At 36.3% G+C, this 15,482-nt stretch overlaps 1 protein-coding gene across 4 annotated transcripts in view; it reads right to left on the bottom strand.

The window, feature by feature from the left end:
• SAMSN1 (SAM domain, SH3 domain and nuclear localization signals 1) overlaps nucleotides 1-15,482 on the bottom strand; it is a 140,141-nt gene that overhangs the window by 34,606 nt on the left and 90,053 nt on the right. The gene's annotated exons all lie outside the window — the stretch shown is intronic.

The following is a 15,482-nucleotide window of genomic DNA, read 5'->3' as shown; positions in this document are numbered from 1 at the left end:
TTAGTGTTTTAAAGTTGTGTCAAAATTTCCACGTGAAGCTTTACTTTCAAAAGTCGATGTGCACTAGAGATGTTTTCTGCAAATTGAAACTGCCTTAAAGAAAATTACCCAAATGAAAGAAACTAGAATTAAAAAAAAAAATCAATGCAGAATGATCCATTACCTGTAAAATGGTCATTCATATCAGCCTATTTAATGTAACAAAACAAGTTTTGCGAGTAAAAAAGACTCAGATATTTAAAATTCTCAATTGTACCTCTGCATGACTTATTACTGTATGTTATGATTTACATTACATCCACAGATTGTAAGTCATGCTGCAGTTGTAAGAACTGAATGGAAATTAAGATAGTCTATTTTAGTTGAAAAGAGTTTTTAAAATAAATAACATCGATAGGTCTTAAATATCTTTTTTCAGGTAAAAAGCATAATGTGGCAAAAGTTCAGTCACCTGATATCACCAATTCTTACAAAATCCTGTAGAATAAAAAGGAAATGAAAAACTTTGTAAAATGTGACCATGATCAGACTACCCTGAACTGTTCAACTTCTTGTTTTCCCTATTGTACAGCTTCTGCTTGGCTCGCTCACTCCTAGACTATTGTTATATATAGTACACTGTCTATTCCTTCATTCTCTCTTTCTCCAACTACTAAACCCATTAACAAATACACTAAACGGTCCCTCTTGATCCTCCTGGAATTGTTTCATTATACCACTGCTTCCTTGAAATCTTCAAGAATTTCTCCAGGGAACCCACATTCATAGCTGCTCTAGGCCGTAGTGGCTTCTCTGCCTGCCTTTGTGCTGGAAGGCAGATGTACCAACCAAGGGCTCTTTCTGCTTGTATCCAGTTGCCCCTGAGGATCTGCTTTGATTTTGCCTTCTGAGCCATCTCCCTGCGCTCTTGGAAACCTGTATTTGCTCCCTTTGGGAACTTTGGCCATATAATGGCCAATATACCACACATGCAGTCTTTCAGCCTCCACATCTGGTCAATTCTTTCTTGAAATCTCTGTTTTAGGCATTTATTTTCATTACTGCTGGTCAAATATGTGCTGAGAGCCTCATTCCTGAGCCAACCCACTAACAGTCAGCTGCTTAGTCCCCAAACTCTTGCTTTTCCAATCCTCTAACACCACACCATTGAACTAATTTTCCAAAAGTACCTGTTCTTATCATTTGGTTCCTCTCAAAGTGTAAAGCTTACTCCATATTGTTATGATGGTTACTGAGAATTTGCTCCATGCGGAGAGATTTATCTACAATTATCTCATTAAATAAACACAATCACCCTCTGAGCTCAGTATAGATGTCTCCAGTTTACAGATGAGGAAAACTGAGTCTCATAGAGTTTAAGTAGCTCTTCCTTAGGCAACAAAATAACGCTCAAACTCAGCATGATGCACATCCATGGTTCCCCATGGTATCAGGTAATGGTAGTCAGTCTTATTCGGCAGAACTTCTGACAGTTCTTGCTGGTCACTGTGGACACATTCACTTTTGCTTCTAAGCTGTTGCTTATGCTGTTTTTTGTTGTTTTTGTTGTTTTTCCAAGGAATGTTCTTCCTCTTTTTTTTTTCCTCCCACTCTGATCCAGTCCATTCTTCAAGGGCAGGACCCAGTCCCATCTTCCCTATGAGATCACATGCCAATGCCTCCTCAGTTTAGCACGCAGTGGTTGTTCCTGCTCTACTATGGCTCTTAAGTGCTATATAATACCTCTGCAGAAAAGTCCTACTGCCGTGAGGCGTGGGAAAACCACAGCAGATAATATCCTACATTCCTCTTCAGGGTAAATGCCTCAAAACCATATATTTCATGGTTAACACAAAAGCAAATTATAAGCTGGTCATGTTATAGTCACAGAAGATGATTTGCTGATGTTTAATTAAAGACTGTAATTCAACATAAATATATTATGCAGTTCAACACAAATAAATTAAGTGGCTTCTATGGCTAAACTTTATAGTTGGGGTCAGGCTGTCTGCAGGAATAAGACAAGAATCTATCCTGGAGGAATTTACACTCTATTGGTGCCATCAACCAAATAACTTCAATCTGTAAGAGTTAAATAGAATCATATTCAAACGAATGGTATACAAATATAGAAGCAGTTCCTTAAAGCAGATTATATTTATTCACAAAATAAATGAACTTAATAATATATAATAGATGTCAACCTGGAAACATATTCATCCACTAACGAATACTAATTGGCACCACTTAGTACATGAAAGGCATTTTGTACACATATGTCTATACCTATGTTATTTATAGTCAGTCTAAAGAAAGGCAAATTAAAATGATGAGAAGTTTTTAAATTAGCTGAAATCAACACAATTTGAATTTGCCTCAAAAATTATTTACCCTGGGGCGCCTGGGTGGCGCAGTCGGTTAAGCGTCCGACTTCAGCCAGGTCACGATCTCGTGGTCCGTGAGTTCGAGCCCCGCGTCCAGCTCTGGGCTGATGGCTGGGAGCCTGGAGCCTGTTTCCGATTCTGTGTCTCCCTCTCTCTCTGCCCCTCCCCCGTTCATGCTCTGTCTCTCTCTGTCCCAAAAATAAATAAAAAACGTTGAAAAAAAAATTATTTACCCTGAGAGATTATGTGGTTGCTGACTGAGGGACTCTTTAAAAATCTCCAAATCCAAAGATGGTGATTGCTAAAATGATGACAAAGAAACAAAAAGATGATGGGCCACACACTATATATTGAATGGAGTACTGGATAACAAAAGTGTGTCTAACATAATTATTTCCTGAATTCTTCAAGGGTTGTTTCTAGTGAACATAGTAATTTTGGTCATTATAAGTGTGTATTCGGTACAAGAATATTTCACTGGGATTTTTCCATTGTCTGGAAGGACTTTCTCTCAAAACCAAAATTGGCAATAAGTTTTCAATTCTTGCACCAGCACAGTTTGTTTAAAGCTTCACAAAAAGCTGTGTTGAGATGAGTGAGAAGAGTTCTGAAACCACGTTCAGGCTTAGAGTTAAAGAGATAAGGATTAACCGTGTCAACAATGGTTACAGAAGATACTATGTGTTTTAGGGAAGACAGTGGGGAGAGGGATAGGAATTATAGGTAATAACAAATTTGATGTATTTACCATCCTTACTCTCAATAACTTTCCTGAGCATTTCTTATTACTAATTTTGTTTTCTAAGTACCTTGAAAGTGAGAAGGTGGTAACAAAGATAGATGATTTACATTTCCAGTTATAAAAATATGTATTATCTTTCCATAAATTTATAATTTGTTTTCTATTGTATGAATATTAGATTTTTTTCTACTTACAACCATTAAATATTTTAACTGTTTGCACATAATTATCAGCCATTTTCATCCTATAACTAAACTCCAAAAACAAATAAATACCTGTGCAAAAAATATATAAATAACTGTATAAATAATCTTCCTGTGTAGGATCTGGTTAACAAGAGAGGATAATAGTGAATATGAATATGATGGTGAAAGAAGGCAACAGTTATTTAGGAGAAGAATAATTTAAAAAAAATTTTTTTTCAACGTTTATTTTTGGGACAGAGAGAGACAGAGCATGAACGGGGGAGGGGCAGAGAGAGAGGGAGACACAGAATCGGAAACAGGCTCCAGGCTCTGAGCCATCAGCCCAGAGCCGGACGCGGGGCTCGAACTCACGGACCGCGAGATCGTGACCTGGCTGAAGTCGGACGCTTAACCGACTGCGCCACCCAGGCGCCCCAAGAATAATTTTCAAGTACTAATCATAACAGGCCTTCCTAAATTGACCATAATCTTAAGTAGCAAAATTCTGGTTTTCTTAAAAAATACTTGATTCTTCTATTCTACCTTTTTTTTTAAGTTTATTTATTTATTTTGAGAGAGAGAGAGAGAGTAGGGGCTTGCAGAGAGGGAGAGAGAATCCCAAGCAGGCTCCGCACTGTCAGTGCAGAGCCCCACACGGAGCTTGAATTCACGAACTGTGAGACCATGACCTGAGCTGAAACCAAGAGTGGGCCCTTTAACCGACTCTGCCACCCAGGTGCCCCTTCTATTTTACCTTTTAATGAAATTATATCATATGCATTTTGCATAGTTTCGTTAATCTAAAAGACAAACTATTAAAAATATAAAAGAGAAATGATGTCTTCATTTTTATCAAAGGGATTTAAAAAAGAATAAGAGTAACTTACTTAAACTGAGCATTCTCTTTCTGGATCTTAGACTTATTTTTTTTTTTTTCTTTTCGATAATCAGAGAGAGGAAAAAGGTCTTGAAAGTGCTTCATTAGCTGACACATGGTGAAAAAATATACTTTTAAGTCTATTATGATACTTTTTAACAGACTTAATAGTTAAATTTTGACTAAACTTTAGGTTCCTGAACAATTTCCTACCATATTTACCAATCAGATGTTTATACCACTAAATTCAGGTACTCCAGTTTAAAAAATAAAATCATCACGAAGAAGCAAATACTCATTGTTTGGGAATAATGGTTAAATAAAGGAATGCAAATTAAGTCAGGGAAACAGAATCCATTATAAACTTCCCCGTCAAATTTTCTGGAACAAAACCTGTTACTCTCATTCGTCTTCAATGTCCTCTGCATTCACGTGGCCTCTGGGTACATAATAACCTTTCTAAAGGTCTCCTCAAGGGATATTTTAGTCATGCAGTGATCTCCTTGAACACAAGTAGTGACAAACAATAAGCTAATTCTCAAAAAGTTTTTTTTTTTAAGTCATTTTTACTACTTTTAAATGAGTGTGTTTGATGCATGATTTTGGTCCCCCTGATTAATGGTCACCGCCGGCCCAGCTTCTGGAGTTGTAATGTTTCCGTGAGCTTCCCTCCAGCAGAGCTCGACCATTAATCCAATGGCATATGTCAGCTCAGCAGAGCAAGGTCACTCTTCTGCTTCAAGGGGAACCTTTTTAGAAATAATAAAACTGACAGAAAGTTCTTTTTTGCATGCTTTATGCCACCTGAGGTTGAGTGCTGCAGTTAATATCATAAAGCTTATAAACATTCCCATCTCGGGCAGCACCCGCTGCCACTATGGTTAGGAATTTAAACGTTTTTTCCTTAGTAAGAACAGACATGTTTATGTGGGGCAAATATACAGTATGTAATCCCAAACAGGGAAAGAATGGGTGGGAAAAAACAGTAGTAAGTTCATGCTAGGATATTTGGAAGAGATGTTAGGGTTCTATAACTTCCTTATTATCAATTACATTCTCTTTTCAGCAAATTTGGATTTGGCTATATAAAGATTTCAGTGTATGGAGGGGTCGATAGTGATGTTGAATGTAATAGTCGTGGTAGAAATGAACTCGGTTTATGATAATACTTAAACTTACAATATCATGTCTGACAACTGTAGAACATTTACGTTGGAAAGAATTTTCTTTCCAAAATTACAAATTTGCTGTAATTATTTGTTTTATCTAGGTAATGGCTGCTTTAAAATTGATAAATAATTATAGTGAGATATTTACAATCTTAAAGTAAGTTGAAACACAGATGGCCTGAGAAAAGATGATGCCTATATATAATATCTAGTAATATAAGGAATACATATCCATAAGCAGTATAAAATTTATATATTTAATTACTCATTTTATGACTTTTCCTTATTAAAAAAATCAATGCTGCACAACTGTAACCATATGAAATATTCAGAAAAAAACTTCTAGAAAAAATATCTAGATTAATGCCATGTCACTATATATATTATAAAATAGAATTTACTGCAAGGTAAACCTGCTTTAAATCTTATCTCAGGAACTTAAAGTATTAAATTTAGGGAAAGTATAGAAAGGAAACATCATTATTTATATTGAGTTGTCTTCACTGTATGTATGTAGAGAAAAAGTGGTAACTCAGGCTCATCCATGCTAGGAAACCAGTTCCTTGGCCAGGTCTCCATGTCTAATGTCAGACCCTCACTTTATCAGGTAGAGAAACTTTATTTTTCAAGCTTTCTGAAATAAACAATCTCTGAGGGACTGACTCATAAGCTAAACTAAAAAGGTAGCAAAAATAGCAATACCAAGTATTGATGAGGTATGAGAAATTCAACTGTCAGGAAAAATGCATATTCTTGTTGACTTAGCAAAGAATGTTCTCCCCTGGAGGAAACACTGTATGAGACACAAGATCACTGCTCACAGTTTGTTTCATCTGTGTAGTAAAAGCCACAGTAACTGGGCGGCATAAAGGGCTAGAGGCACGCACGAAGCTACATGGCCTGAATTGCATCTCTTACCTAAGTGAGCAAGTCTGCTGAGCCAAATGGAACATTTGCTTCGGCTGATGGATGTTGTTCTGTAGACGCAGTGGCACATTTCTGCTGTCCCACTCCTTTCTAGTCTTCCAGCAAAGCAAGCCCCTTTGCTAATGCTTTTCTTTTCAGACACGTTAAATCACAATGTTTGATTATCGTTTTGTTTCATTACATTCTGATTCCAACAATGGTTACTTTGCTTTATGTGGGTGTTACCCAGATCTTTCTCAATGACCCATTTGTAAACTATGTCCTGGGGTAGAATCCTTCTTTTTTTTTTTTTTTAATTTTTTTTTCAACGTTTTTATTTATTTTTGGGACAGAGAGAGACAGAGCATGAACGGGGGAGGGGCAGAGAGAGAGGGAGACACAGAATTGGAAACAGGCTCCAGGCTCTGAGCCATCATCCCAGAGCCTGACGCGGGGCTCGAACTCACGGACCGCGAGATCGTGACCTGGCTGAAGTCGGACGCTTAACCGACTGCGCCACCCAGGCGCCCCTAGAATCCTTCTTTAGGTGACTAATATTATCCATTAGTCATTTCACACTCATTGTACACACATTGAGACATCACAGTTATGTTCTATATGATAAGTGTTCTTGGCCATAGCCCAAGTGTAATAGGAAGCACATGGAGTCTGAAAGTCAAACAGACTGAGTTTAGGCCTCCTCGTTCCCCAACAAAAACTCCAGGGATGCAAATATGCATAATAAACATCCCCTGTTCTTGATGGTGACTATGGTTGGGAGAGCACAGTGGAATAAACTCTTAATAATAGTTAAGAGAAACAGTGGAGGTTGGAACAAGCACTGAGAAAACAGAACAGAAGGCGAGGTTATTAATGAAACATGTACTATGTGCTAGAAAATTTACATATGGTAATTAATTAAATCCTCACATCAATCAGATGTGACATGCTTTAATATACACTTCTCCAGATAAGCACACCGAGACTCAAAAGGGGTTTAATAAAATGTGCAATGTCCCCTGGTTAGGAAATATAAAAATAGAACCTCAAAACCAAGTCTGTATGACTAATGTTTACTTATTTTTGAGAGAAAGAGAAAGACAGAGCATGAACGGGGGAGGGGCAGAGAGAGAGGAAGACACAGAATCCGAAGCAGATTCCAGGCTCTGAGCTGTCAGCACAGAGCCTGATGCAGGCCTAGAACTCACAAACTGGGATATCATGACCTGAGCCGAAGTTGCACGTTTAACCAGCTGAGCTACCCAGGCACCCCTTATGTGACTTTAGTTCATCTTCCCTACTGCTCTGCCAGAATGCCCTCTGACACATTGCCATGGGCTAATTAGAGGCTTTGTTGCGGGCTTAACTGTCTGGCTAGACAGATGAATTTAGTATGTAGCCAGAAAGTCACTGGCCAAAGGGGTAGAGCAGATGTTTTACTTTTATTTGTTTTCAAATGTTTCTTAATAGGGGCCTAGTGGGATGTTGCAGACGTGAGTTTAGATGGAAAGAAAGAACAAGGAAAAAGACTGGAGAGTGTGGGTGAAAGGGAGCCACTGTAGTGAGGTCGGGGTGGCTGGCTGAATGAGGGTACTGGTCAAATGGAAGTGAAGAGGGGTAGAAGGCAATTGGAAAGAAGGAAGCAGCTGAAAATCAAATCTTCACGTTTAATTAGTAGAACTTTATGGGCTATGTTGTGAATGGAACGTGTATTCCAGACCTAATCCCTCATACCTCAGAATGTGACTGCATTTGGAGATAGGACCTTTACAAAGGAAATTAAGTAGAAATAGGGCTGTTCTGGTAGGCTACAATCCAATCCTTTGGCATCCTTTTAGGCAGATGAGATTTGGACACATAGAAACACCAGGGATATACATGGACGGAGGAATGAGCAAGTGAAAAGGAGCAAGTGTGGCCATCCGCAAGCCAGTGAGAGAGGCCTGGGGAGCAGATCCTTCCCTCATGACTCTCAGAGTAAGACAAACCTGCAGACACCCCGATCTTGGACTTCCAACCTCCAGAGTTGTGAGACGATATATTTCTGTTTTTGAAGTCACTCAGCCTGTGGTATTTTGTTATGGTCACCCTACCAAACCACTAGAGGCGAGATCCAGACTTCTAAGCTCATCATGTGAGGCAAGAAAGGAGACATAGCCAGCTGTGTTGACAAATGACCCTCTCTATGTATAGAAGAATCACTTCGTCTACCACTAGAGACAGCTTAAAAACCTCTTCTATTCTTATTAATCAATTCTTAATGTAGGACATTTTTGTTCTCTAAGAAGCTAATTATGAATGTCTTGTTTCTAAAAGTTCACCTAAATCCTTAACACTAGAAAGAAAGAGAAATGGGTGTTTGGTAATGCTAAATTTGGAAACTTAGATATGTAGAGTATGGACTTAATTCCATTAGAAAAAACAAAACAAAACACAATCTTGAGGGATAATGAAGCCATTTGTCTCCAAAGCAAGGCAAGAAAAGATTAAAGAGATGTGTCTCATTCAACTGATTTGTAACAAATCCAGTGCTTTGGTAGTCAAAGTAGTGACTTGTTGCTCTTCCTATAGGATATAATATCCAAATTTCCAAAGAAAGAGAGGCTACATTTTTGTCATTCTCTCAGCCATTTGTCTCCTGAACTTTCTGTATACTGTCTGGACACTGTTTTTCTCCAAGGAGAGCCAACCTAGTTGGCCCCCAATTTTTTGCTACTTGCTTGCAACACAATTTGATTATAGATTCAAAGCCTACAAAATGGGGAGGCTAGAATGAATTAGTGTTTTGGAGAAAAGTTTTCAAGGCAAAATTATTTAACTCTTTCCATTGAACATGACGAAATGAACAAATTAGTTCATCTCTTCTGATTGAAGTGCCCTAGAAATGAAAATTAAGGTCAACAGAAAATTGTATTTTGAAGAAAGAGGCAGAAAATTTTGGGACGTGGCACATCAATTTGGGGATGAATTTCTGGTGGCTACGACAGAGAAACATGGGCATTTCTCCTAGAATTGTGGGCACCAATTAGAAGCAAGAACAGTGTAGGGCAGTGGCAACCTTTCTGTTTATCATCTTTTGGTCACATGTGGTGTGGGTAAGTTTCCTGTGCATATTCAAATGGATGCAATATGTACAAAATATCCCAAATTCAGCATCTCCTCAACATCTACCCTGCCTGCTGCTCCCCTCGTGTGAGCCATCACCATCTCTTGCCTAGTTTCTGTAAAGCCTCCTAACCCGTCTCTTCTTCCTACTATGTCCAAATCTTTCAGTGTATTCGAAACACAAAAGACAGAATAACCCCACTAAAATGTTATCCAGAACGTTTTCTCACAATCTTTCAATACTAGCTCAAATCCTTATAATGACCTGGAAGCCCTCTGTGATCCTGCTGTTTGTGAACACTCTTCCCCTTACGCACTCTGTTCCACTGTTTCTCAAAACACTTGGGATGCTCCTGCCTCAAGGTTTTTAGACTCTCTCTCTCTTCTGCCTGGAATACAACTTCCTCAGTCAAACTCGTGGTCAGCTCCTTCATTTCCTTCAGGTCCTTTTTCAAATTCCCATCCTCACCAAATCTTTCCTGGTGCCTTCCTTGTATCCTTCCTTCCCTTTTCAGCACTCATCATTACCTAGAATACTATATATTTAACATATTTATCTCGTTTATTGTATGAAGGCAAGGATCTTTGTTTTATTCACCACTATATTCTGCACATATGGTGTATATTGTCTCTAGTAAGCACTCAATAGATATTTGTTGTATTGAAGAATGAATGAATGAACGAATGGGTAAATGGATTAATAAATTACCTAAGTCTTTTGAAAAGGTTAATAGAAAAAATGTCTCCAGATGGGGTAACTAAAAATTCGTGATGCTCAGGCTCATCCTATATTAAGTAATCAAAATATTTGAAGGTGGAATCCAATCATTAGTATTTCTTAAAGTTCTTCAGTAATTCAAATGTGCAACCTAGGTTGAGAACCATGGATGTGAACATCATTTCTAAACTCTGAAGTGTTCACAGGACTCCTAGGTATCTTGTTACAATATATATTCTGATGTAATAGGTTTGGGGGAGGCCAGAGAATCAGCACTTCTAACAAACTCCTAGAATGCCAAAGCTGCTAGTCTGTATGAACACATTGAGTAGCAAGCACTTAGATCCATGTTCAACTCAGCCTTGGTGGCCCTGTAAAACCCTCTAACAGGATTTCTACTCCATTTTCACCTGAATTATTTTGTTTTAGTTTGGGATCCTAATCTATTTTAACTATTTCTTGGAAAACAAATGTGACATAAATACTAAGTAAATATATAATTGAAGAGCGCCTTTTGGGAGATTTGGGGGGGTGGAGAGAAATAATAACCAAAAGCAAATATGTGTATATATATATATATATATATATATATATATATATATATTTACACCCATCATTTTTAAATGGGAAAAGTGAATTTGAAATATTACCTACATCGTATATCACATATCTTATTTGGGATCACATTGTTTGAAAATCCAAACATTCAACTGAATTCATCTAAATTAAAGTCCAAAATTATACACCAGATGAAGAAGCAAAAAGAAGTAATGGGGGGAAATCCACAGGTTTAGAAGAAGAAACTGTCCCATATAATCTTGAAATTTTTTTTTTACTAGCAATGTTACCTTGAGTGAAATATTTCATATCTGCAGAACTGTTTTCTTTCCTGTCACTTGGGAGAAGAATGCCATAAGCCCCTTGTGTAAGTGCCTGGCCTCAAGTAAACACCTGCACATGTCAACATTTCTTCCCTTTTCTTATACCTGGTTAGGTAAGAGTTAAAATGTATTTTAGCAGTCTTGATAGGAAAAGCAGTGAAGAAAGCTCTTTAATGCCACAACTACGTGTCATCCTTGTCTAGGAGCATAAATTCGCACAGCGGGCAGTGCAGTGAAAACAGCTCATAATCAACTCATCACCTCTCATCATTGCTAGGATCAGATGCAAATGGGAAAGAATGCCACTTCAGTCATTGCTAGTGAAAATTAGCTTCTGTGACACTAATGGTGTCTCATTTAGTATGTACTTTAGATTTAAAAATATGGTAAAAAAAAAAAAGGCTATTTCCAGAACTGCCATTATTCCAGTGTTTCCCTTTAAAATAACTGTGGTATTTGAATCTTCTTTACTTAAAAAATCCTGAGGTAAAATTTATTAACAGATCATTAATCCCAGATGAATAAAGGCCAAGTTATCCTAATTATAGTTGAAAAGTTTCATTTGTCTATTCCTTTCCTGATTTTGAAGTTTCTACCATATTCCCTGACCTGGAACAAAGGTCTATGGTTATGTAATGGTGGGCCTCTCTAGAGAGTCTGGCATAGCATTGGCTATATTGGAGTCCTTAAAATAAAACTTAAAAGTAAGTTACAGTTTGCATTTACACACATACACATAAACTTTCTTATGTGCACGCTAGCAGACTTAGTGCCAAGAATAATGAAAGTACACTGCACTAAAGAGTATTTATTCCTGAACCAGGATACATAGAGTAGACTCAAGAGACTCCATTCACTTTACAAATATTTATTAGGGCCTACTACATCAAAGGTGCTATGCTAGGTGCAGGAGGGAGATACGTGGTTATACTTATCTCAGTTTTAGGCCGTTATTTTTTTTTTGACAATTTGAACATGTGAATATTTAAAAAGTTATTATGGTTTTACAATTTTAAGCATTGACAGTTGAGTGGACACCTGGAGGGATTTTATTGGTGGAAGTCTTGTACCTAATCAGAGACAGGAACGGGGGATCTCCAACTTCCTTTCCAACTTGCAGAGGCTCTTAAGCATATGTTCTCCCTGGTTTTCATAAAATTTAGCTGGTAATTAAGACAGAAATAGAAGAAATATCTACAGTCCCTATGCTCATAATGGCAGCATAATAAGAACAGGAGTACTGGAAATTGACATATCACACACTTTTCTTTTTCATCTGAGTATGTGTCCCTGCTCAAGTTAATTAACCGTCTCTATGCCTTCTTATCCGTGCAGCTAAATAAGAGTGATTCTCTCACAGACTTGTTAGAAATATTAAATAAATTAATGTACAAAACCTGAGAACCACAGCAACTAGTATATAATATACTCACAATAAATATGGAAAACTAAAATAAAACATTTCAGATAGAGAAACAATCACAGAAAGTTATGTTCTAAAAATTAAGCATTTATAGAGTGTAATGAGATCATATATTATCTACTCCGAATCCTAGATATGCTCAAAATTTTAAAAAATCACTAGCAGCAGTGGGCAGTAGTGATGAGAAGGCAAAAACAGACTTCAAAAAAGAAAGTACAGTACTTTGCATGTATGTTAAGCAAGGCTATTTTTGAAAGATTAATCTAAATGCATAACACTTAAGCACTATTCATCAAATTTCCGTGTTAATTTGAAATTTGCCTATATACACCATATAGAGTTCTGAAACACAAATTAAACTTGTTGGAATTTTTTAACATTCCAGTATACATAATGGGTTTCTTTGGTAATAACTCTCCAAAGCTTTTCCAGTTTCCTTCTTGGAGTATCTCTGGTCTCACTCTCTTAGCCTCCACTATGAATCTCTTATAACCACTATGAATACTATTGGTCCTATTTATGAGCTATCTGAAGGAAAGATCTCATACCAAAAATGGAGATACAGGAATAAAAGCTGAAAATGATGACACATTAATGATAAAATTAAAGATGGTAAAACTGAATTTTAATGTGTGCTTTCATTTTTTTTTGAGTCATGGACATGTCTATTGGTAAGTCTTCTGAATTTAAGAAAATAATAAATTATTACATATATAGATTTATAAAATCTATCGCTACATTTTTATATCCATGAATACTTGGAACTCACAATTGTAAGATCTATTTAAAAATACTAATAACAAAGTCCTTCTCCATTGATATCCTTTTCAAATAAACAGTTACTTAATTTTTTATTTGAGGGAACCTTAGTTATAATATGCATTCACTATTTGAATTGTGTACTAGGTCACCTGAACTATAACCCACAGGAGTTAATATGAACTAGATACTGCAATAATAGTTCCCTCATTTTCAATGCTATCGCTCTTTATTTCAACATTCACAATACAAAGCAAGCAAATCCCTCTCAGACATTCTGAAAGACTATCATTCAAGGAGTATACCTTTAGGGGTCAGGAGAGGCAAGCTATTGTTTGGTATGTACTTAATTAGCTTAGACTGTTATTCCCCATATTTCAGACAGATTTCTTGATGGTTCTGTTCTATTTTTCTAGACACAGATCCTCTGGTCCCTTCCAGTAGATGAAGGAATTTGCACTCTTCATTCTATTAGCCATTTGTTTGTAGAGATCATCATGACATCCATTTCTACCACCTCTTAGGGATTCTGTTGGTTTTCCATAAAATACACAAAAATTATCCAGTAAAACAAATAAATGTGAATTAAAGAGGAGTTGTTTCTAAGACATAATTACAATAACTGGAAAAATATTACCTCAATATAAAAAGAAAGGCTTTTGTTGACCCAAAATGTATGAAAAACACACTTGTACATATATACTCACATATCTCTAGATTTGTATAGAATGAAACCACTCATCTAAAGATAATGGGACTTCATTCACAACATAAGTTAATATGTTTCCAATGTGACTACTCTCTGTGATATGTTTTATTCCTATATATATATAGAGAGAGAGAGTATCAGATATATTTTTGTAAATGAGTAAAGTCAGTAGGATGAACAATACCCACTTATATTTCAATAGTTTCTTCAATTAAGGGAAATGATGATAGACTAAACTATTATTTTGAAAATAGTTCACTGACATAATTATGATAGTAACTCACTACATAATGCAGTCCTTGTGAGATACTTTAACTTCAGAATTTAAATACCTAAAGGAAAAGTACCAATTCATATTAACTTTTATGATCCCTTTAGAACCTACTATTGTCAACTCAATATTAGTTGCATTTAATTGAGTAAATTCTATATACGATCAATCTTAAATATAAAAGTAAATGATGCTTTTAGAATTTTTTTACACTCCTTGGGAAACATGCCTTTGAATTTTTATTATATTAGGGGAAAAGATAGACATCATGATATATTATCCAGCTGTATTTTTAACTGAAGATCCCTGACTTATTTTTTAAAGATTGGAAATCATTTATTTATTAGTTTCCTTCAGACAGGTTGTATAGTAACTTGCAAAGACTTATAAAACATTGACCACTGTTCGATGCCTCATCAATCCAGAAGTTCGCAATCAATTCCCAACTCTTTTCTCTCGGAACAAGTGCCAAGCAAATACAGACCAATAATAGATAATAAGTCAGTCCTTTAAAAAGACATCTGAACTCAGTTATAGCTCATTCACAGATAGATTAAAAATGTTATTTATCTAAGGAACTCAAGAAATGTAAACGTATTGGAGAAAACCTTTGACACCAGTACTTCATGGTTTCTTTCACATGATTAATGAAACTAATTTAGAGTTCTACAATAGAATCTAAACTTTGTTATCTCATGCTGTACTTTTTGGTAAGTGGCAATTATTGTCAAGACAAAGGCTAGCATAATGTTCCAAATAGAAACAATTAGGCAAATCTATCAATATATGGAGTTTTGGTGCTTCCTAAAATATAACCCAGCCCACTCTCTAGTATAATGTTAGTTCAAGCAAGAGTGGGAAACATAATCTTTTCAACAAGCTATCATATTTTAATACAAAAAAAAATGAAAAAAATCAAATGCTCAGCCAAATCCTCTCTATTTACAATCTTCTCATAATTAAAAGTAATATGAGAGCTGAACCCATAAGGGATAAATTGCATTCAGTTAAATAGACATTGACAAATTTATAGTCATGAAAAATGTTCAAGAATATTTCATAATATCCACCTTTCAAGCAGAGACCACCAATTGATTTCCACGAACTTGGATCTGAGCTCCAACTTCAGTTACAAATGTAAATGATCAAATATACACTATAAGGTAAAATTACAGAAACAATAATTGTCATGTATTACTTAACCTCTAAGTTTTCAACTCATTGTTTTTCACACCTGCCATGAGGCCTTTGACCCTAGGGTTGAATTAATTTATAACTGACAGCTAAGAACAGTGTGTGTGTGTGTGTGTGTGTGTGTGTGTGTGTGTGTATTCTAGTGTATTCTATTAAATGGTTTGGTTTTATTTAACTGTG

The sequence above is a fragment of the Felis catus genome, chromosome C2 (assembly GCF_018350175.1).
Source record: "Felis catus isolate Fca126 chromosome C2, F.catus_Fca126_mat1.0, whole genome shotgun sequence".
NCBI lineage: Eukaryota > Metazoa > Chordata > Mammalia > Carnivora > Felidae > Felis > Felis catus.
Note: the sequence above shows the minus strand (reverse complement) of the source record. Positions and strands in the feature narration are given on the sequence as shown.